This window comes from Neovison vison, chromosome 9 (genome assembly GCF_020171115.1).
Source record: "Neovison vison isolate M4711 chromosome 9, ASM_NN_V1, whole genome shotgun sequence".
Classification (NCBI taxonomy): domain Eukaryota; kingdom Metazoa; phylum Chordata; class Mammalia; order Carnivora; family Mustelidae; genus Neogale; species Neogale vison.
In genome coordinates this window covers 78,042,130-78,065,878 of record NC_058099.1, presented here as the reverse complement: position 1 = coordinate 78,065,878, position 23,749 = coordinate 78,042,130, and the positions used below count along the sequence as shown (strand labels likewise).

Below are 23,749 nucleotides of genomic sequence, written 5' to 3'. Positions count from 1 at the left end.
ACATTCAGACGGGGAAAGGAATGAGGCCCCGCCCAGCAGTCTGCTGGGTACCCAGGGGAATGGAGTCATTGGTATGTAGATGGGGACTGATGCCGCAAGAATGGCCTGGGAAGGGAGGGTTGCACAGTAGTGCTGAACCTTGATGAGCTCTAACATGGAGAAAGGAGTATGTTTGCAAATATTATTTCCATTTTGCAACTGGAAAACCACGGCACTGGGCAATTACATCACTTTTCCAAAAGCAACTTAGGAGATACCAGGGTTGATTTTTGGTCTCATCTTGCGGACCCAATTACTTGGTCAAACTGTGTTTTGAGAAAGAACCATCTCTGGGAGATGCTGAAAAGAAACACAAGGTCTATCACTCTGCATTGCAGTGAGGAGTTGTCTACAGACGTTACCAGTGTCTGGCGCAGTTGGAACTTAGAGCTAAAGAGGACATGATATGAAGAGAGCAACACAGACTTGCTTCTCTCTGAAAATAGGTTTGTTTTATGTGACATGTGGTTTCAGAAGTCCAGGAAGGCTACCAAAGACGTAGAAGAAAGCCCACAGAGCCTGGCATCACCAAAACCAAGAGGAGAGGACATTTCAGGGAGAAAGACCTCTTCTGATATCCCTGGTACCTAAGCCTGGGGTCTTCCCATGTGGTAGGGGCTCAATACTTGCAAGATGGCAGGAAATCAGATAGACCAGAAGTCTCACTAGGCTAAGGATCCATCCCCTCGATCTAGATCCAGCTCTAAGGAAACTTAATGTGCAGCCTTTTTAAAAAAATTTTTTTCAGTGTTCCAAAATTCATTGTTTATGCACCACACCCAGCAATCCATGCAACAGATGCCTTCCTTAATACCCACCACCAGGATCACCCAACCTCCCCACTCCCACCCCTACAAAACCCTCAGTTTGTTTCTCAGAGTTCAGTCTCTAGTGGTTTGTCTCCCTCTCCTGTTTCCCCCAACTCACTTCTCCTCTCCTTCTCCCAATGTCCTCCATGTTATTCCTTATGCTCCACAAGTGAAACCATATAATAATTGACTCTCTCTGCTTGACTTACTTCACTCAGCATAATCTCCTCCAGTCCTGTCCACACTGATACAAAAGTTGGGTATTCACCCTTTCTGATTGAGGTGTAATACTCCGTAGTATATATGGGCCATATCTTCTTTATCCATTCATTCGTTGAAGGGCATCTTGGTTCTTTCCAGAGTTCGGCGACTATTGCCATTGCTGCTACGAACACTGAGGTACAGATGGCCCTTCCTTTCACTACATCTATATCTCTGCGGTAAATACCCAATAGTGCAATTGCAGAGTCATAGGGTAGCTCTATTTTTAATTTCTTAAGGAATCTCCACATTGATTTCCAAAGTGGCTGCACCAACTTGCATTCCCACCAACAATGTAAAAGGGTTTCCCTTTCTCCACATCTTCTCCAACACTTGTTGTTTACTGTCTTATTGATTTTGGCCATTCTAACTGGTATAAGGTGGTATCTCAGTGTGGTTTTGATTTGAATCTCCCTGATGGCTAATGATGATAAACATTTTGTCATGAGTCTACTAGCCTAAATGTGCAGCCTTAATCAAATAATTTAACTCATGTCAGATTGGACGACTTCCAGGATAATTAACATTGCCTTCATTCATCAGATTGAATCGCAAATTCCAAAAGCAGAGCTGGAAGGGAACTTACACACCATCTTCCTTCTTTGGGCCCTTCAATCTAAGGAAGCCCAGGCTAAGAAAGAGCCTCCCCTTCATAAAGGTCACCATTCCATATTACAGGTCCATTGTCTTTCTTCATGTGTGGAAGAAAATGAAGAAAGCCACCAGACTCTCGGAATACCTTTGTGTACATGTACACACATACACAAATACTGAAAATTGTAACTGAGGCCTAAGTCAGAAACCTTACCTATCTTTTCCCATCAATCTCTCCGACCTCTTGTACAGTACTAATAGGGCCTGTTATAACAAAGAGATAATTAAAATATCAGGCATGGTTGACAAGACTAAATCTTGCTAACCACATAAACCCCTTCTATGCAGTTATTGACACTGCACTCAGAATAAAGTGAGCATACCATTGGAGAATTTGGACAACCAGTGTTTTCTCCTCCGGCCCAATGAAATATTCCATGCTGCTTGATTCTGCCAAAAGAATACCTTCAGAAAATTGTTTTGCAGAGAGTAACATAAAATACATAGTCAAGCCTTGAATAACACAGATATGAACTACATGGGTCCACTTACACACAGAATTTTTTAATAAATACAGTACAGGACTAAAAGTGTTTTATCTTTTTTTTTTTGATTTTTCTTCTCTACCTTACTTTATTGTAAGAATACTGTATAAAAAACATATAGCATACACAACATGTGTTAATCAACTGTTTATGTTATCAGTAAGTATTTTGGTCAATAGTGAGCTACTAGGAGTTTGGGGGAATCAAGTTACGCAAGATATTCTCCTGCATGAGGGGTCAACCCTCACCACCCCCATATCAGTCAAGGGTCAATTGCAGTAGAAATTAGAAATAAGTTTGATCAATTCCAACTCAACTGCTATGACTTTAGTGAAGACAAAGGTTACCAGGTCTCCTCAATTCTCTCTTATTACTGCTTATAGAAATGTGCTGCCCTCTGCATATTCAACGCACTATTTACTGTAAATGTTCCAAGGCACTACGAATCACTCCAGGGTTTAAGAAGACCATCTCTAATGCTATGGAAACCACAGGAAGGTGTATGTCAATTTCATGTCACAAGGCAGTCTTTCATTTTGTCTCTCCATCACAGGGACCCTGAGCTGCCTTCTGTACTTTCCCTGGAATGACTGTGCCCTTTCTTCTGTAACCTAGTAATTCAGCTGTCTAAGACTTTCAAATTCCACCCCATGCCATAGAAGTCTCATACAGACCCATTGTGTGATACTATTTAATGATATTTTATTCCTTTTGATTTTATCTTCTAGTCCTTGGCACCAGTGGGCCTGAAGGGAAATAAAAAGACAAAACTTCAGAAGCGACACCTAAAAAAAAAAAAAAGGCCTCTCCTGCCAATATAGTGAAGAGTCTGTGCCACATTCTCAGGCAGGTATGGCAGACCCAGGTGTGTCCCACATGGTCATGGAATACCACTTCACTCAGGCCTCTCCCTGACACCTGCTTAGTGCCCAGCAGTTGTCAAATAACCTTCCCACAGCTCCTTAGGAAGGCTACATAGAATAGTGGAGAATGCATAGGATACAGAGTCAGGGTGCCTTGTTTAAAGTCCTGGATCTGCTATTTATTGCTGTGTGACCTTTTAAGAGTTACTTAATCTCTCCAGGCCCCAGCAACTATGAACCATGGATGGCTTTGGGGTAAAGAGTAGGCAATACAACAGCTCACATCCTGGTCTACATTCGGCCACTTGCCAGCTCTCAGTCAATATGGCCTCAAATACCTTATTATAAAACAAGGACAATAATATCTTCCCTGTTTGCACAGTGTTTCTGTTATAAGGAAAGGAGAGAGGGGCTATAGAAAGCCCTGTGAACTACACAATCTTCAAAGGTTGAAGGGACACCCTCCTTGGGCCTCTTTACCTTATCCATTTGCCTATTAAGGTCTCGTTTAAAAGTCCAAACCCTTTTAGAACCCTTTCTCCCCAGCACGAAAAGTACCATCCACAGTCCTATGTGCACTACTGTGATTCCAGATGGGTCAGGAACTCCAGAACACTGGGTCTCTGCTGCCTTACAGTCACAGCGAGAGAACTGACAGCTGGGCAGAAAGCTGATCCCCTCCCCCTTCCCTGCCCTCACTCCCTGAGTACACAGGTTTGCCTTTGAAATATGAAAAAAAATCAGGAACTTTCACAGCACCATAAGTTGGAACATGATTTCTATAAGTTCTTGATCAAGGTTGGCTGACCTTCTTTCTACCTTATGGCAGTTCCCTTGCTCACAATCTGATTTTTTTTTTTAAGCTTGCCTTTTCCTTTCTTCACTCCAGCAGACACCTTTCCTCCTGCTTATGTTTTTAAAAAAGAATATTTATATCCACAGACTTAATAAAGTGTTCTACAAAGATGAAATTACAAATACTATATTTTAGGTTCTCCACTATCTAAGGAAGTAATGGCAGAAGATGCTTTGATCCCTGTTTTAGAATTAAAAAAATAAAAAGGCAAGAGTCAGAAAGGCTGGGTGATGTTCTCCAAGGCCACATAGATAGTATGTGGCCAAGCCTGGCCCCACACGCCAGCTTGAAGGAACATTCTAGTCACCTATAATAAACAGACAGCCTGAATCCTGAAGTAAACCAGAAAGTTAAAAAAGGTAAAGGTCATTGACTCCAAGAATAACAGGCAGCATTTTGGGGTCATTCAGTCTCCCAGAGTCATGTTCAGAGGGCCAAAAACACACTTCAGGGACCTTAGGATTCCTGGACGTCTCTGTCTCTTTTTCCCTCTATGGTGCCTGAATTCCATACATTTTCTTCCAGTGAAAAATGCAAACAAGTGCCTCCATTTTCTTTTTAGAAGTAGGATGGTGTGGAGGTAGAAATACTTCAAAGTACCAATGAGAATACTCTGGAAGAAAAATGCATATAATTTTCTCCACTTTTTGCAATCACTCCAGCATACAGACAGACAGAGCCAGCTTGTCACTTAGATTTGTCAGTCAGCTTCCAGCAAGGTTTGCTTTCAGAAATTTCAGGGCAGCAGTTTGGTGCAGTGAAAAGAACCCCAACTTTGTTGCCAGCAAACTTGAGCTTCCATCCCAGAATCTGCCACTTAATAGCTATGTGGCCCTGCGATGCATTTATCCTGCCTGGAATCATGGGAGTATCTGCTGGAAAGTTATAGCCGGTATCACAAACTTTTTTTTTTTAAGATTTATTTATTTGACAGAGAGAGGTCACAATTAGGCAGAGGCAGGTGGAGGGTGGGGGAAGCATAGCAGAGAGCCCAATGTGGAGCTCGATCCCAGGACCCTGAGATCATGACCTGAGCCGAAGGCAGAGGCTTAACCCACTGAGCTACACAGGCACCTTCCAAGTATCCCAAACTTATGACTCAGTGTCCACAGACACAATTTCCTTGACTCCCAAGACTGTGAAATGTACTTTATAAATTCCTTTAGAAGAAGCCTGTCTTCTCCTATTTGGCACACTCTGTTCTCCCCTCCGGTCTTATACTGACCTGCATTAGGGTTTGTGTTCTGTGCCCAGGCCCATGGGCACTCCCTTCAGGAGTCCCATGAGGGTGTAAAATCTCCTAGCATAGAGCAAACCCTGAGGCAATATTCTGAGTGATCTCTGAAACCTGAGAAGTAGCATTCTGCAATTTGAGTTTCAACTTCCAGTCTCTGTTGCTGGCCCCTCCACTTCTCCCCTTTTCCCATGATGGAGTGCCCAGGGCATAGTACTTGGGCCTCTCCTGTTTCTTATTCCCATTGGCGACCCCATCCAATCTCATGGCTTCAAATACGATCTACATACTGATGATTTCCAAATGTGTAGATTTTACCCAATGTGTTCCAGAACAGACACATCAGGAACCCAAGTCTCATTTATCTAACTGCATGCATGACTCTCTCCCCTTGACTATCGAAAGGTGGGATAATCATACATTTGTTTCTCTAGAACCTTTCTGGTTTGCATAGGAGAGTCTTGGATTATGCCTGTGGTCCCAACAGCATCCCATCTGATCTAGCTTGTGTCCTCAGTTTTCCATTTTTTTATTAGATTTATTTCCTTTATTTTAAAGTAGATTTTATTTATTTATTTGAGGGAGAGAGAGCATGACCAGGGGGAGTGATGGAGTGAGAGGGAGAAGCAGGCTTCCCACTGAGCAAGGAGCCGGAATCTAGACTCGATGCCAGGACCCTGAGGTCATGACCTGAGCTCAAGGCAGACGGTTAACAGAATGAGCCAACCAGGCACCCCAAGATTTTTCATTTTTAATGAAATATTATCATTATTATTTTATTACAGTGAGCTGAGATGGGTTTGTGAGGTCTCCACTTTGTACTTCCAACTCCTACCTTGGTCTTGCTTAATAATATGGAAGATGCATGGGCAGTAAACAGAGTTTTCACATTAACATGTGGTTCCATTTAAAATAACCCATCTCTCTTTTCCCAACCATTTCAAGATGAAACCTAATCCTCCCTCTCAAATACAGCATCAAAGACACTTACTGCTTTAAAGAAAGTCTGGACAGAAGAGAAGGTTAAGTTAGGGAGCCTGGGTGGCTCAGTCGGTTAAGCATCCAACTCTTGACTTCAGCTCAGCTCATGGTCTCAGGGTTGTAAGATCGAGTTCCATATCCAGCTCTGTGCTGGGTGTGGAGCACCTCCCTCACCTCAATTGAGCAATCAATTAATCAGTCAATGAAGTAAGAGTTGGCTAACTCCTGGTATCAGGTGACGAAAGGAAAAACACTGGAAGCTCCTACAGCAACCAGCTGCTTGGTGCACCAGCCAGTGTTGCTCTGGAGGCTTCCGTGGCCTAAAATGAAGACACAGCTGCCAATCAGTGAGGTCAGGGGTCAGCGCAGGAATTACAGGTCAGGTGGACATAAAAAATACGCAGGAAATAGAGTAAGCACAGGCCTACGAGTAGTCTTAGTAGTTTAGTGAACTTGGTTACAGAGGTCTTGTCTTTTATATGGTATTAATCTATAACTACCGATTTATTTTATTGTTCGAGAACAGTTTTTGAGTTTTTATCATTTTTTTGGATTCATTTTTATTATTATTATTTTTTTCCAATTTATTTATTTTCAGAAAAACAGTATTCATTATTTTTTCACCACACCCAGTGCTCCATGCAAGCCGTGCCCTCTATAATACCCACAACCTGCTACCCCAACCTCCCACCCACCCCCCGCCACTTCAAACCCCTCAGACTGTTTTTCAGAGTCCATAGTCTCTCATGGTTCACCTCCCCTTCCAATTTACCCAAATTCCCTACTCCTCTCTAACGCCCCTTGTCCTCCATGCTATTGGTTATGCTCCACAAATAAGTGAAACCATATGATAATTGACTCTCTCTGCTTGACTTATTTCACTCAGCATAATCTCTTCCAGTCCCGTCCATGTTGCTACAAAAGTTGGATATTCATCCTTTCTGATGGAGGCATAATACTCCATAGTGTATATGGACCACATCTTCCTTATCCATTCATCCGTTGAAGGGCATCTTGGTTCTTTCCATAGTTTGGCGACTGTGGCCATTGCTGCTATAAACATTGGGGTACAGATGGCCCTTCTTTTCACGACATCTGTATCTTTGGGGTAAATACCCAGGAGTGCAATTGCAGGGTCGTAGGGAAGCTCTATTTTTAATTTCTTGAGGAATCTCCACACTGTTTTCCAAAGAGGCTGCACCAACTTGCATTCCCACCAACAGTGTAAGAGGGTTCCCCTTTCTCCACATCCTCTCCAACACATGTTGTTTCCTGTTTTGTTAATTTTGGCCATTCTAACTGGTGTAAGGTGATATGTCAATGTGGTTTTAATTTGAATCTCCCTGAGGGCTAATGATGATGAGCATTTTTTCATGTGTCTGATAGCCATTTGTATGTCTTGATTGGAGAAGTGTCTGTTCATATCTTCTGCCCATTTTTTTAATGTGTTTATTATTATTTTTAAATTTTTATTTTATTTTTTCAGTGTTCCAAGATTCATTGTTTATATGATATTTTAAAATGTTTATAAATATTTACAAATATTAATGGGAATCATTATAAATTTTTACAAATATACCTAATATTTGTAAGTGATATTTGTAAGCTTTATATACACATATATAAATTACAAAACATGTATGTTTTATCATGTATGTATCATGTATGGTGTATGTATACATGTATCATGTATGTATCATGTATGAATAGATGTTAAGATTTATATGCAAGGCAAAAATGTGCTTTCTCTCTTCAATGCATAACCTCCAGCAAATTTAGAAAGGTCTGAGCTTTTAAAAAGTGCTTTGTAAGTTAACCTTAATGTTCTACACTTACACTGAACATTTTATAAGTAAGACCTCTAAATTGTTGGTACCCCCTTGTTCTGCATCACTTGAAAATTTTTAATAAAATGTTCAATGAATGGAGTATCAAAAATTTCAGCTTTTGCAATTTGCTTTTAAAAGTTTCAGTGACAAAAACTAATGCTTAAAAGCAGAAATTTCATGAACTATAGTCTATAAAAACAAAGAAGGAAGGAATTGAAAAAATTTAATAGTCAGAATTCACACAGGAATTAATATTTAGCTTTGAAATTCCCTAACTGTGACATCCTGATGTATAGCAATCCTCTTTTCATGGTGCTCCTATTTTTAATTGGATAATTTTATATTCTATATTGAAATAAAACAGAATTGAGAAAGTGCATAGATTTTCACCATTTACATTTGAAAAAACATTGAAAATAATCATAAACAACTTATTTGATGAATTTTATCTTATAAAATATTTGTTGAATAAACACAAAACTTATGAAAATATTATAGCTGCTATATTTACAAATTTCAATATGGAATAATTAGAATTCAGACTATTCTTCACTCTAAAGGACTTACTATAAGCTCACTAGGTATCCAGACATCTATAAAGAGCACTGATTTAAAATATGATGGCCTACAGATGAAAATCAATAGAAAGTATCAGTAATTTCAAAATTGTAATCATAGAATGTAACCACTTTCTCAAGCAAAAACTAAGGAAGTGTGTTGCCAGAAGATTTGCCTTGACAGATATGTTAAAAGAAATTATTTAGAGAGAAGGAAAATCATATAGATCAGAAATTCAGATCTGCATAAAGAAAAGAGCATCAGTAAAAGAATAAGTGAAGGTAAAATAAAACTTCTCTTTTTCTTATTTTTAATTGTTCTAACTATTACAGTTTGTTCAAAATATTAAAAGCAACAACGTGTTTGATTATGTAGGCATATGTATATGAAATGAATGGAAGCAATGATAAATGGAACAGGAAGGAAGGATTAGAATTACTTTGTTATAATGCACTGTAATGTACTCACACCACCTGTGAAGCAGTACAGTGTGAGTTGAACATGGACTTGGATTAGTTGTAAGTGTATATTGCTAACCCTAGGACAATCACCAAAAAAAGTTATGAAAATAAATATAACTTACATGCTAAGAAAGGAGAAAAATGAAATCATATAAAATACTCAATGAAACCCACAAAAGGCAGAAAAGAGAGCAGAAGACAAAAATAGGAGCAAAGATCTAGGACAACAAATAGAAAACAGTAAGGAATGTGGCAAATATTAATCCAACTATGTCACTTGCAACAGTGCAACTGTACCAGTGAAAAGACAGAGATTGTCATAATGCATCATAATACAAGACCCAACTACATGCTGTCTATAAGAAATCCACTCTAAGTATAAAGACACATATAGATAAAAAGTAAATGAATGGAGATATGCTATGATAACACTAATCATAAGAAAGCAGGAGTAGTTATACTAATTTCAGACAGACTTTAGAGAAAGGAATATCATCAGGGGATAAGATGGTAATTACATAATTATGAAAGGGTCAATTCTCTAAGAATACCTAATAATCCTTAACACATCTGTTCCTAACAACAGAGCACCAAGCTTATGAGGCAAAAACTGATAGAATTGCAAGGAGAAATAGATGAATCCGCTATTCTAACTGGAGACTTCAACAACCCTCTGCCAGAACTGGAAAGATCCAGCCAGAAAATCACTACAGACACAGTTGAACTCAACACCACTGACAATCAACTGTACACAATGGACGTCCATAGACTATGTCACCCAAAAACAGCAGAATACACATTCTTCTCAAGCGCACGTGGAATATGAACCAACACAGACCACATTCTGGGCCATAAAATATACCTTAACAAATAAATTTAAAAGAACAGAAATCATATAATATCTGTTCTGATACCATAGGGAACCTCAACTGGAAATTAATAACAGAAAAGTAGTTTGAAAATCCCCAAATGCTCAGAAATTTAAAAATATACTTCTGAATAACACACTCAGAATATCCAATATGATATTAAAGGAGAACAAGGGTGGATGATTGATACTACCTAACTTCGAGTCTCACTGTAAATCTACAGTAATTAAGATATTGTGCTATTGTTGAAAGAATAAACGAATAGATCATTGGAACAGAATAGAGAACCCAGCAAAATACCTCCATAAATAGAGTCAACTTATCTTTTTTTTTTTTTAAGAAAAAGGACAAAAGGCAATACAAAGAAGTGAAGATAGTTTGTTCATGAAATGATGCTAGAACAACTGGACAGCCATGTAAAAACAAAAATGAATGTTGATATAGACTTTACACCATTCACAAAAATTAACACAGAATGCATCACAAACTGAAATGTAACAGGCTAAAGTATAAAGCTTCCAGAAGATAACATAGGAGAAAACCTAGATGACCTGGGGTGTGGTTTTGCCTTTATAGATAGAACACCAAAGATAGGATCCATGAAATGCATAACTGAGAAGTTGTATTTCATCAAGTTTAAAATTTTTGCTCTGCAAAAGACCTATCAAAAGAATAAGAAGACAAGCCACAGACTGGGAGAAAATATTTGCAAACAATACCTCTGATAGAGGTCTGTTATCCAAAACATACAAAGAATTCTTAAAACTCAACAACAAGAAAACAAACATCAGCATTAAAAAATGGGTCAAAGACCTTCACAGGCACTTCACATCCAAGAAGATATACAGGTAACAAGCATATGGAAAAAATGCTCTACACCATAAGTCATCAGGGAAATAAATATTAAAACAACAAGATACCATTGCACACCTATCTGAATGACCGAAATATGGAGCACTGACAACACCAAGGCTGACCAGGGTGTGGAACAACAGGGACTCTCACTTGCTGCTGGTGGAAATGTACAATCATTTTGGAAGGCAGCTTGGCATTTTCTTACAAAAGTAAATACGCTCTTATCATCCAATCCAGCAGTTGAGTTCCTTGGTATCTACCCTAAGGAGTTAAAAACTTATGTCCAAAAAAAAAAAAAAAAAAAAAAAACACTTATGTCCATACAAAAGCCTGCACAGAGATGTTTACCGCACTTCACCTCTGTTCATAATTGCCCAAACTCAGAAGCAAATAAAACGTCCAGGAGATGAATGGGACAACTGTAGTACATCCAGACAATGGGATATTATTGAGCATTAAACATTAAACATTAATGAGCTACCCAGCTCATTAGGTGCAAATTACTAAGTCACTGAAGCCAATCTGAAAAGACTGCTCACTTGGATGATTAACTCCTCCTTCATCTGCCCCAAGCTATTTTCAAGCCCGAGCAAAATATTTTATTTTTACAAGTACTAGACTTTGAATATTACCACTTTGCAATACCTAAGGGATTAATAAATGTAAGCATTGAACATCAACAGGTGCTAACACCACACTGAAAAAGCAACATCTAGACATTTTACTTCCTGATGGAAGAACACAATGCCATTTGAAAGGTATCTGACAGGGGTGCCTGGGTGGCTCAGTGGGTTAAAGCCTCTGCCTTCAGCTCAGGTCATGATCTCAAGGTCCTGGGATTGAGCCCTGCATCGGGCTCTCTGCTTAGTGGGGAGCCTGCTTCTGCCCCCACCCCCACTGCCTGCCTCTCTGCCTACTTGTGATCTCTATCGAATAAATAAGTAAATAAAAATCTTTTAAAAAATAAGTATAATAAAAGGTATCTGACAAAAATAAAACCTGAATCTGAGTAGACCTCTAAGCCTAATCAATAATGTATAGGAAGTACTGGGGCAGAGAGGCATGTTGGAGAACTCCAGAAGATACCATCAGCAAATCCAGAATGTGGAAGTCTCCACAACATCAGCAACAGTAATCTGGATTTTTCCACAAATAAACTAAAGAGTTAAAAAAACAAACTAAGGGGAGAGGGGAGAACTTACAGATTAAAACAGACTAAAAGATACCTCAACCAGTTGAACGTGTGTCCCTTATTTGGATCCTGCTTTTTTTTAAAAAAAAAGACTAAAATATGACATTTATGGGAGAAATAGAAGGATAAATATTGGTTTGGTATGTGATGATATTGTCATGTTATTATTAATTGTGTGGGGCATAATGGTATTGCAATTATGCTTTTTAAGTGTCTGCTCAATGAACTCCAATGCTTTCTCCTCTTCCTCAGGATTAAGGGCTACAGTTCTTACAATAGCTGTGTGGTAAAACCTACACAGACTGGCTCTTTTTCCTGTCACTTTATCTCCTATTACTCTTCCTCTTAGCTAGTAGGTAATTAAGAGCAAGAGAGGTTCCTGTGGGTGGTGGAAGCCAGAGCACTAGATGGTATTAACCAGAACAAACTAGAAGTCATCTAAACCTGAATAGTCCTAATATCCTAACATGTCTCAGCTGCTCTTCAACTTCCAATACAGAAGCATATATAAACTCTTTCCCTAAAATAAAATCATAATTTAGATTTAAGTTGTACTTGAAATAAATAAAGAGTTAAATAGGACATCGAGAGGAAGATATGCCTGAGTATATTAAAGGAAGGATAAATTGCAGAAGCTCCAGATTATGAACAAATTAAGGCTCGTCCCTAGCAGATGCACGGTCATCACTCCCCCTCCCTGCAGTGACACACCGTCTCCCTCCCCTCACCCACAATAAAGTGCACAGCCCTTGATTTAATTACGGGTGAACATCACATGACAGCTCAAGGTACAGGTCAGGTCGGTGCAGCCCTCCCCTCCCAAGTCAGCGCTAGGAAGACTGCATATTCCTCCACTCCAGCCCGAAAGCTGACTGTTGAACTCTCGGAACGGCTCAACATAATTGTGAAACGAAGCAACCTGGCCCTTGTCCACAGAGCAAATACAAGAGTGACTGTGCCTCCCCCAAGGTGGCCAGGCACAGACACCGCTGGGGAGGGCAGTCTGCGTGACCTGGTAGGAACTCTTAATTATACTTGACACACACGGTTGCAAATAGGGACGGGAAGTCACAAGGAAAACACTGTTGCACCCGTAAGCTTTCTCTAAACAACCAACCAGAAAGACAAGACCAGGAACTGGCTGCGGACGCCCATTGATGCAAAACCCGGGAGCCACGGTATAAAGTAATAGGCAACCCTGTGGCCACGTTAGCAGTAAGACGCTGTGGGGAGTGTGGTGTGGCCATACGCACAATGCATGTGTGTGTGGGTGTGTACGCACAGTGAGTCTTCTCGAATCCCACAGCTCTTGTTCCAGATCCTTCTTTAGTGGCATTATGGTTTCCAGGCGGATTTGCATGGGCCTGGGGTTACAAACAATGGGCAGCTCCTCCTCTCCCCTGCCTTACCCCACCCCCACTCCAGCCGGATCACCTGATGGATGAAGGATTCCTCTAGTTACTGCAAAGTAAGCTCTGCTCCCAGCTGAGCTCTGAGCCCGGAAGTCATCAGTTTCCTGATGCCATTCACCTTGGGCTCCAGTGTGGGAAACTCAAAACCATGTCGGAACTCAGCACAACTACACAGAGAGAGCAGGTTCTTTTCACGTCTTCCTGCAATTGAGGTTGAGGTCCAAGATCCCAGCATCCAAAGAAGAGAAGCTCTTTGCCAGGTACAGAAGTTCAAGAGCAACAGGGCCTGGAGCCAGACTCCCTGGATTCAAATCCCAGTTTTGCCACTGCCCAGCTCTGTGGTCTGGGGAAGTTCATCCCCATGCTTCTATTTCCTAATCAGCGAATGGGGTCAAAGTAGCAGTTTCTTCAGAAGGTCCTAAAAAGGATTTAATTAGTTAATATTGTTGAGGGTCTTAGAACAGTGCCAGGCACAAAAGTGAGACCTATTTATGAGTCCCTAAATAAGAGGTAAATAAGTAAGGAGTAAGCAGAAAATGCCTTGGGAAAAAACTCGTGTGATGGAAATAACACTGGAATTCGTCTCAGGGATAGTGGGTGGCATCTCCTTGCTCTACCACAAACTAGCAAATATCTTAGGTAAATCGCTTAGAGTTTTTAGAGCTTACTTTCTGGCAATACCAGTCTCTTCCGGGGATTGCTGTGGAAGCCTAGGAGACGTTCAAGACAGTAACACTTTGTAAATACATATTCTACAAATGCTGGGGATATGCCTCTTGCATTTTCTTTCTCTTGCAACAGCTCTATTGACACAGAATTCACATACCATACAACTCACCCATTTAAAGTGTACAATTCAGAGACTTTTTGTATTTTCACAGTTTTGCAGCCATCACTATAATCAACTGTAGAACATTTTTAACATCCCCCACAAGAAATCCCATTGGCTTTAGCAGTCACCCCCCATTACTCACTCTCCCTCCCCCAGAGCTAGGTAACTGCTAATCTACTTTCTGTCTATATAAATTTGCCTACTATAGACATTTCATAGAAATTGAATAACATAATGTATGGTGTTTTGTGTTAGGGTTCTTGGACTTGACATAATGTTTTCATGGTTCATCCAAGTGGTATTAGTACTTTATTTCTTTATATGGCTGAATAATACTCTATTATATAGATATATCATGTTTTATTATCCTCAGTTGATGACCATTTAGGTTGTTTCTACTTTTTGGCCATTATGACTAATGCTGCTCTGAACATTGCAGTATGGATTTTTGTGTGGACCTATATTTTCAGTTCTCCTGGGCATGTATCTAAAAGTGAAATTGCTATGTTATATGGCTAATTTGATACTTAACATTTTGAGGGACAGCTAAATGTTTTCCAAAGAGCCTGCTCCAGCAGTCCTACCAGTTTCTGTACATCCCTGTCAACACTTGTTATTATGTCTTTTTTTTTAAACCATTTTGTAGGTGTGATGAAGTGGCTTTGACTTGCATTTCCCTGATGGCTAATGGTGTTGAGCATCTTTTAATGTGCTTCTTGGCCATTTGAGTATCTTCTTTGGAGAAATGTCTATTCAAATCCTTTGCTCATTTTTAATTGGATTATCTGTCTTCCTATTATTGAATGGTTGGAGTTCTTTATATATTCTAGACACAAATCCCTTACTTCAGTATTCCTTATTCCCACCACCTCCTTTGTACCATTATTGGCAAACATATTACATTTCTGTATGTGATAGATCCACAGTGCAATTAAATACATATCATTTTGTATGGTTGCTTTTTAAATCCATTAATACAAGAAAGAAGAAATGCGCATTCATCCTGTCTTTCTATAATAAGAACTTTTACCAGTGTTCTTCGTTTTTGTCTGTATGGATTTAAATTACTTTCTGAATGGTTTGAAGAACTTCCTTTAGTATTTCTTGTAGGGTAGGTTGGCTGGCAACAAATTCTTTATCTTTGCTTATCTGGGAATGTCTGCATATCATTTTCATTTTTGAAAGATGGTTTCACTAAATATAAGATTCTTGGTTGACAGATTTTCTTACTTTTCAGATTTTGACTAGGACATCCAACTGCCTTCTGGCCTCCATTGTTTCTGGTGAGAAGTTTCAGGTAAGACGTTACTCTTATTGCAATTTCTTTGTATGTCATTTGTCATTCTTCTCTTGACACTTTCAAGATTTTCTCTTTATTTTTGGCTTCCAATATTTTTACTACAACATGTCCTCATGTGGATCACTTTGCATTTATCTATGTAGAGTTTGTTGAGCTTCTTGATGTACATTGTTTTCTCATCAGTTTTCTTTCTCTCTTCTCCACTGGGGACTTTCATTATGTGTGTGGTGGTGCGTTTACTGGTTTTCTTCATTCTCTCCTTTTTCTCTCTGTTGGTTTCATGACTTCTGTCTTCAAGCTTGTTAATATGTTCTTTTGTCGGTTCAGATCTACTGCTGAACTCCTGTAGTGACAATTTCCAGGAACTTTAAATGGTTGTTTTTAAATAATTTTCACAAGGTGTGGTTGTTTCATTGGGGAGTAAGTCTTCAGAGCTCCTCAGGCTGTCATTGCAGAAGTGGAAGTCCCTCCTGTGTTCTTTATTGTTCACCTCCTCAAAGGCATTAAATTTGAAAACGTTTTTCTCCCCATTAGTCCACTTTACTGTTAAAAAAAAAAAAACAACACCATATCAGGGTCCCTGGGTGGCTCAGTCAGTTAGGGATCTTGGTTTCAGCTCAGATCCTGATCTCAGGGTTGTAGGATCGAGCCCCTCGTTGGGTTCCACACTCAGCAGAGAGTCTGCTTGGGATTCTCTCTCTCTCCCTCAACCCTTCTCCTATACACACTCTCTCTTTATCTCTCTCTCTAAAATAAATAAATAAATCTTAAAAAAATATATCTTAAACTGAGGCACCACTCAAGCCCTTGCTAGTTAACAACTCTTGTAAGCAGTTCTTGCCTCATCCTTCTGCACCATTATTCACTCCCTCCTGGAGATTTTCTTCTCCCCTGGTTTTGTTATTCATGTTACCCCAAAACATAAAATGACTAGGTTTCCTGAAGCAAGTCCTTTCCTTCTATCTATGTTTAAATGCTGGTGTAACTGGTAGAGGGTGTTTACACTGTCTCTCTTCCCTTAGTACCTGGATGCCCTGGCAGCCTGATCCATGGTGATGGCTTATACTCTCACTCATGTCTTCTAACCACCAATTCATGTCAGCCAAAACTTTTCCTTGAGCCCCAGGACCCAATTGCCTACTGGACATTTCTGTTGTGACCCACAGACACCTCAAATTTAATAAACACAGCTAAGATTGTACTCTCCCTTTTCTCCAAAGCTTATTTCTCTTTCTTTTATATTTCATATTCTGCTTAATTATATGCAACGTCTAATCACTTGAACCAGGAAGCTGGGAGCTTTCCTCATGTCCTTCTCTCTTCTCACATTCTACTGTTCTGAGAGCTGGGCTTTTTCCACAAAGTCTCTGCCTTAACTCAAGGTTTCATTGTTTGCAAACCAAACCTTCCATTCTTCCCCACTGCCAGTCCATTCTCTACATGGCAACCAAGGTGCTCTTCCTAAATCACAAATCTGATTATGTGATTCCTTGCCAAAACATTTTTATTACCACTGCTATTGTCTACAATCATGTTCCCTAATTGCAGTGATCTGAGTATGGCTTTCACAATTTTTTGCCATAACTATTATCATTGTCATCAAGCATTTATTTGCATGGCATATTTATCATTGTTTGTTTACCTAGATTTATTTCAAGAGGAAATTTGATCTTTATATTAGAAAAATCAGTATCATTGGTCATAAGAGAATTAGAAAAATAAATCCATAGCTATTAAAACAAAAAATACTTGTCTAAGTAGCCTTTAAACCTTCTTGCTTCACAGCATTAATACACTTACCACTGAGAAACCCAGTCTTAGAACCAAATCATTGTCACCATACAGAAAGCAAAGACTGTCAAACCTCAGATAAGGGTAAAGCAGAAGATGGCTTATTCCAAGGGATGAATATTATTGTGGGTTTTGTTTCTTCAGTATCTACAGTGCCAACCCAGTCCAATGAGAAGGGGTAACCAACATTAGATAAGTTGCATCAAAGCAAGGACCATGTCTCTTTCATTTACCACCTGTCATTCATAGCCTGTCAAACACTAGAGTACCTAGAGTGTGGGAGGTGCTTACTGGATATTTCCTGAATAAATGTACCTTAAAAAACCTACCTTAATTGCAAAGAAATTTCTCTGACAAGTTCATATTTTTTTAAATTAAATTTATTTCTTTTCAGCATAACAGTATTCATTATTTATTCACCACACCCAGTGTTCCATGCAATCCATGCCCTCTATAATACCCACAACCTGCTACCCCAACCTCCCATTCCCCTGCCACTTCAAACCCCTCAGACTGTTTTTCAGAGTCCATAGTCTCTCATGATTCACCTCCCCTTCCAATTTCTCCTAACTCCCTTCTCCTCTCTAACTCCCCATGTCCTCCATGGTATTTGTTATGCTCCACAAATAAGTGAAACCATATGATAATTGACTCTCTCTGCTTGACTTATTTCACTCAGCATAATCTCTTCCAGCCCCATCCATGTTGCTACAAAAGTTGGGTATTCATCCTTTCTGATGGAAGCATAATATTGCATAGTGTATATGGACCACATTTTCCTTATCCATTCGTCCGTTGAAGGGCATCTTGGTTCTTTCCATAGTTTGGCAACCGTGGCCATTGCTGCTATAAACATTGGGGTACAGATGGCCCTTCTTTTCACTACATCTGTATCTTTGGGGTAAATACCCAGGAGTGCAATTGCAGGGTCATAGGAAAGTTCTATTTTTAATTTCTTGAGGAATCTCCACATTGTTTTCCAAAGAGGCTGCACCAACCTGCATTCCCACCAATAGTGTAAGAGGGTTCCCCTTTCTCCACATCCCCTGCAACACATGTTGTTTCCTGTCTTGTTAATTTTGGATTGGAAGAATAAACATTGTTAAAATGTCTATACTGCCTAGAGCAATCTATACTTTTAATGCCATTCCGATCAAAATTCCACCAGTATTCTTCAAAGAGCTGAAGCAAATAATCCAGAAATTTGTATGGAATCAGAAGAGACCCCGAATCGCTAAGGAAATGTTGAAAAACAAAAATAAAACTGGGGGCATCACGTTACCTGATTTCAAGCTTTACTACAAAGCTGTGATCACCAAGACAGCATGGTACTGGCATAAAAACAGACACATAGACCAGTGGAACAGAGTAGAGAGTCCAGATATAGACCCTCAACTCTATGGTCACATAGTCTTCGACAAAACAGGAAAAAATATACAGTGGAAAAAAGACAGTCTCTTCAATAAATGGTGCTGGGAAAACTGGGCAGCTATATGTAGAAGAATGAAACTCGGCGATTCTCTTACACTGTACACAAAGATCAACTCAAAATGGATAAAAGACCTCAACGTGAGACAAGAATCCATCAGAATCCTGGAGGAGAACATAGGCAGTAATCTCTTTGATATCAGCCACAGCAACTTCTTTCAAGATATGTCTTCAAAGGCAAAGGAAACAAAAGCGAAAACTTTCACTTCATCAAAATCAAAAGCTTCTGCACAGCAAAGGAAACAGTCAAGAAAACGAAGAGGCAACCCACGGAATGGGAGAAGATATTTGCATATGACAGTACAGACAAAAGGTTGATAGTCAGGATCTATAATGAACACCTCAAACTCAACACACACAAGACAGACAATCATATAAAAAAAATGGGCAGAAGATATGAACAGTGACTTCTCCAATGAAGACATACAAATGGCTATCAGACACATGAAAAAATGTTCATCATCACTAGCCCTCTGGGAGATTCAAATTAAAACCACATTGAGATATCACCTTACATCAGTTAAAATGGCCAAAATTGACAAGTTCATATTTTATCAAAAAACAAGTAACTTGATATTTTGCTAAATAAACAAAGAGAGCATAGTGTGAATAATATGTTGCCATTTGCATCACACATGCACACGCATGTGTGCACAGGCACGCATGCATACACACACACACACACACACACACACGAATGACGCAATGACAACCTTTTAAAAGATAGGGTTGGCTCCAAGTAAAAAAATTGAAAAATAGAGAATGAAAATCTTTTTCACTATATTCCACTTGATAGTGCTTGAATTTTATTCTATAGGTACATGTATTACTTAAAAAAAAAATGTTTTTAAGTCAAGTGCAAAATAGAAGAACCAAAACCAAGAGGAAAATTTTTTAAAGTCGTATAACATGCACCTCTATATCAGGATGGTTAAAAATTACACTAACCTGCATCTTGCAAAAATGAAAAGCAAGCATGATTAAAGAAGAAATTTGAACCTATAAGAATGAAGCAGATACAGAATAAGATACAGATACAGAAGAATAAGTAACCAGCCACTTTAAATGCAACCGCGTGTCTAGGTCTGAAAAATCTGTATTTTACAGAAGTCACTATCTTTGCCAATTATGAATAAGGAAACCAGGAATGGACCAATGGATAAATGTAACTCTTGTTTCCAAAACATGGTGAAAGAGAAAGTTTTTAAAATATTTAATCAATAAATATGACACAAATCACAGTAAAACTTCTAAAACACATAATCTAAGAAAAAGAAGATCATTAGATCTAAGGAAAAGAAGAGAACTACTATTTGTTGTGTTGCTGCATCAGGTAATGTGGTAGGTGTTTTACCCAATGTTCTTCTCAGTTTAAAATAATTGCTGTAGGGGGGCACCTGGGTGGCTCGGTGGGCTAAGCCTCTGCCTTCGGCTCAGGTCATGATCTCAGGGTCCTGGGATCGAGGCCCGCATGGGGCTCTCTGCTCAGCAGGGAGCCTGCTTCCTCCTCTCTCTCTGCCTGCCTCTCTGCCTACTTGTGATCTCTCTCTCTTTCTCTCTCTGTCAAATAAATAAATAAAATATTAAAAAAATAATAATCGTTGTAGAGATGCTTACAGGGAAATGTTGCTCTGATTGGCCAGATCTGTGTTCCTGTGTTCTTGGAAATCATGATGAACCCAATTGAGGGAAGACTGCTTCCTCAGAGGGAACTGGGATGCCATTACCAAAATGAAGATAGAGGCTAGAAATTCAAGAGGGACATGCACCTACAACAAATTGTAGCCTTAACTCCACTAATAGAAGCAAAGCACAGATCTCGGGATGTGAAAATGCATGTGGAGTTCTGTCAGAATTTATCTGCTTAGTTTTGTGATACATTTTTAAGTGAGACTTTGTTAAGAAGACCATACATCTCGGATTTCCCTGGACAGTCCCTGTTTACATTCTTTTGTCTCCCTTTAATTATTAGGCACCCCTGTTATTCTCAAATGTGCCCCAATAACAGAGAAGTAAATTAGAAGATGATGTTAGATCTTGGCAAATAAGAGAGCATCAGGAGGTGATGTGTGTTCAAAATGGTGAAAGTCTGAACTGAAAAAAAAAAAAAGAAAGAAAGAAAAGAAAAAAGAAAGTGCTGGAGAAATCAGGGGTGTTTATCCAAGAGAAAGCTATTATGAGATATGAGAGTTGACTTCAAATATTTGAAGGACAGCCACTTAAAGAGAAGGGCTAGGATGGAATTGTTTTGTGTGATTCCAGAAGACAGCCATACCATGGGCAGAGCTTCAGGGAGTAGGTTTTATCTTTACATAAGAAAAATTTCTGAGCTGGATGGAAGAACCAGAATGGAAGACAGCCTCAGATTCCTGAGAAGGGTTTGTGCCCAAGCATCAGAGACTATAATGATATGATTGCCATCAGACCACAGATCTTCAAGACCAAACACGATCAAACCTAAAAGAAAAATTAGGATAAAGCAGGGATGAAGAAGGGATGGATTTTTGTGTAATTACAAGATTTGGAGGAGGCACAAATGGTCCCCAGAGGTAAGCATCCTCTCCAGCTGAACCCTTGTGATCCAGCCTGTGACACTGGTATCATGGAAGGATTGACAGAGCGTTTCCTTAAAGAGTTATTACCTCAGGTGTGACAGCAGCGTGGTAATCAGTGTAATCAGTCATTTTTTCGTGTAAGATAATTTCCTGAACACAGTAAATGTGTTCATTCAGGGGGGAGACCCTGCTGAGCAGAGAGACTGACAGTGCTTCATCCCAGGACCCTGCGATCATGACCTGAGCTGGAGGCAGTTACTTAACTGACCAAGCCACCCAGGTGCCCCAAGTATTGTTTTTCAAAAAACCTTCATTCAGTCATACATGTTTGCTGAGAAATGATATAAAATGTATTTCTTTGAGGGGCACCTGGATGGCTCAGTCTTTAAGCATTTTCCTTGGCTCAGGTCATGACCCCAGGGTCCTGGAATCGAGTCCTGCATTAGGCTCCCTGCTCAGCCGGCAATCTGCTTCTCTCTCTCTCACCCCCACCCCCAACCCCCACTTGTGTTCCCTCTATCACTGTCTCTCTCTCTCTCTTCTCTCTCCTCTCTCTGTGTCAAATAAATAAATAAATAAAATTTTTTAAAAAGTGTATTTCTGTGAGTCACAATCAATACAATTTGTAAGCACTACATCAATATCTTTAAAATCTGTTTCTAGACCAAAGTGGCCATAAACAAAACTTTGCAGGGTGGTGGGAGTTTTTTCTTTGGGGAGAAGGGTAGGGATAGTTAAAATGAGGGGAAATGGGAGTCTGTGCTTGGTGGTATATGTGAACGCAGTGGCCCAAGGTGAGCATTTCCTAGATAGGAGATGAGGAAAGGGCTCCCTCTCAAAAAATGAACTAGACACATGTGGACCATATACAAAATTTTGCACTGCATAATTCTAGAAAGCCTTTAAATTGAATACCCTTGGCAGAAGTAACACATCAACACATAATAGTTCCATGACAGGTGAGAGAGATTTTTCTGGGGTATTTTTGAGAAGGCAAAAGAGGTAGAAGAAGGTAGAAGGTTATATCTGGCAAACTTGCTCTGTTTCATAGTCTTGCCCGGATCCCACAGAATGGGACTCTTTGTGGATCCGGGGCCTTCTATTGTTGGACTGATGTTAACCTGGCTTCTCTCCCTAGCACCTGGGCATAAACACTAAGGCAAAATTCTGAGATCAGGGAATTCAAATACCCAGGGATCTTTATCTTTGTTATTCAGCCTAACTTGGGTCCACCCGGTGGCATCTATGCAGACAAGAACGTTCTCATCACTGACAGCTGGAAGTGCCAGTATTAATTACACTGGTGGGCTTTATGTTCATCCTGTCCCTCTGCCTGGAAAGACTCTCTTCTTCCTCTTGGGCTGCTAAACTCATAGATGTTACTCTGGCCAGCTCAGTAAACCTGCTTCTTACAATTTCAAGCTTAATCCTCTGCTCCTAATCCTGCTGTTGTACTAATGAAATTGTACCTTAAAATTGTTCTCTGTTAATGCCTGTTTGCCCAGCTAGTTTTCCTTGTGAGTGGCAAGTGGTGTTATCTTTTCATCTCTTAGCACCAAGCAATACTAGGCACATAAAAGGCACTTCATAAATGATTAATATATATGGATTGGAGACAATGTCTATGAAATTGGCTGTTGGGTGCATTCATCACATAAGATACAATTTATTTATAAAACACAGGACCTAAACAGCATTAAGAAAAGTAACATGAAACATCACTGCCTAAAAAAGAAAAAAACAAGAACAAAAACCCCAACACTGCAGAAGTATTTCTCCTACTAAGAATTTATTCCCGTGAAAAGCCTTTTCTCTGAGCAGCTGGCTTGTTTTTCTTTCCTGGAGCAATGAGAATTTTGTGATTCCTCATGCTCACCTCGTTCGAGGCCTGAGAGTCAATTATGCAGTGACTTTACAATTATGAAAAGATTTTAAAAGAGCACCAAATTATATGTATTTATTTCCCCTTCCCTTTATTTTTTTATGTGACCCTTATTTTTGTTTTGCGCTGATATCATTATAAAAGGAAATTTATATTTCTTATTGCTATACATTTTTTCTAAATACTTCAAAAATCTTTTAGGAAAAAGTATGGAGTACATAGGTAAATAATAACACAAGACAAATGTTTTTAACTATCTACAAAACTACTTTTTTACCTAATCTGGTAAAAAAAAAATAAAAATTCCATGGTAATACTGTGCAAACTCTTCCTCAATACTTACCCACTCCTGGAAACAAAAAAAGCAAACTAGTTTGGATCATTCTCCAGAGTAAGTGTCCACTCTTACTCACAGCAAGTTGGACTCTAGTCAGATGAAGGAGTCTGGTGTGGCTCAAAGATGTGTGCACATTGCCCTTGGCTGCCCAACAATCACACAACCACTCAAAACATCCAGCTTCATTTGCAGGATCCCTGCCTAGG

General features: G+C 39.5%; 1 long non-coding RNA gene across 1 annotated transcript in view; it reads right to left on the bottom strand.

Annotated features, from left to right (window-relative positions):
- LOC122917660 overlaps positions 1–13,642 on the bottom strand; it is a 54,825-nt gene extending 41,183 nt beyond the window's left edge. The window contains exon 1 of the long non-coding RNA XR_006386422.1: positions 13,477–13,642. This is a non-coding gene — a long non-coding RNA (uncharacterized LOC122917660). The remainder of the gene's footprint in view (positions 1–13,476) is intronic.
- Positions 13,643–23,749: the final 10,107 nt, after the last annotated feature.